Source organism: Octopus bimaculoides, chromosome 28 (assembly GCF_001194135.2).
Source record: "Octopus bimaculoides isolate UCB-OBI-ISO-001 chromosome 28, ASM119413v2, whole genome shotgun sequence".
Taxonomy (NCBI): Eukaryota; Metazoa; Mollusca; class Cephalopoda; order Octopoda; family Octopodidae; genus Octopus; species Octopus bimaculoides.
The window spans coordinates 15,544,538-15,545,213 of NC_069008.1; the positions used below are offsets into that span (position 1 = coordinate 15,544,538).

The 676-nt window shown below is 31.7% G+C and overlaps 2 protein-coding genes across 3 annotated transcripts in view; one reads left to right on the forward strand and one right to left on the reverse strand.

Annotated features, from left to right (window-relative positions):
* The window catches only part of LOC106872078 (zinc finger protein 208), a gene marked incomplete at its 5' end in the record, with an annotated part of 54,654 nt that overhangs the window by 41,049 nt on the left and 12,929 nt on the right, over positions 1-676 (reverse strand). The window lies entirely within an intron of this gene.
* LOC128251077 (zinc finger protein 431-like) overlaps positions 1-676 on the forward strand; it is a 74,200-nt gene that overhangs the window by 10,905 nt on the left and 62,619 nt on the right. Inside the window, exon 2 of one of the 2 annotated variants that reach the window (XR_008266956.1) lies at positions 120-670. The exons of the other annotated variant lie outside the window; for it this stretch is intronic. The gene's annotated coding sequence lies outside the window, so the exon portion shown is untranslated. Of the gene's footprint in view, positions 1-119; positions 671-676 lie in introns of those variants that run through there. 2 annotated transcript variants of the gene reach the window in all.

The following is a 676-nucleotide window of genomic DNA, read 5'->3' on the forward strand; positions in this document are numbered from 1 at the left end:
TGGCATCCTGTTGAATTCTTAAGTAAAATGTTTATTTCTACAGTTTATCTCAGTAGAAATGAATCTGTATATTTTAAGTAGCCTCTACATCTTACACTGTTGTTTCTCTATAATTTCAGAACATCAGATGACATAGACATAACAGATGAAACATCCTTAAAATCTACCATATTTTAAAGACTAAAAGAAAATATTATACAAAAAAAGATGTATCAGATTGTATTTTACAAATCTGTGGAGGAATTCCTGTGAAACATTTGCTCTGGAATAATATCACTAACCAAGTTCCCGAGCATCACTGAGTCGAGTGTCAAAAGGAAGTGCCTGAGTATAGATTTAAGTTGGATACATTTATGGAAGTGTTGCTAAACAAAGGTAACACTGGACAGAAATTTTTTTAAGAAATAAAATAGATGACTAAAGGAAGAAAAAATATATCAATTGGGATTTGAGAGAAAAAGTGATAGAAAAGAGTGAGACAATTATAGAATTGATTTCCCCTGAACACATGGCAAAAGAGACGAGATCATATGACTGTGATATCTGTGGTAAATCATTCTCTTATAATAGTCTCTTAACTATACATAAACGTACTCATACTGGAGAGAGACCATATCATTGTGACATCTGTGGTAAATCATTCTCTCAAAATACTGTCTTAACTGCACATAAACGT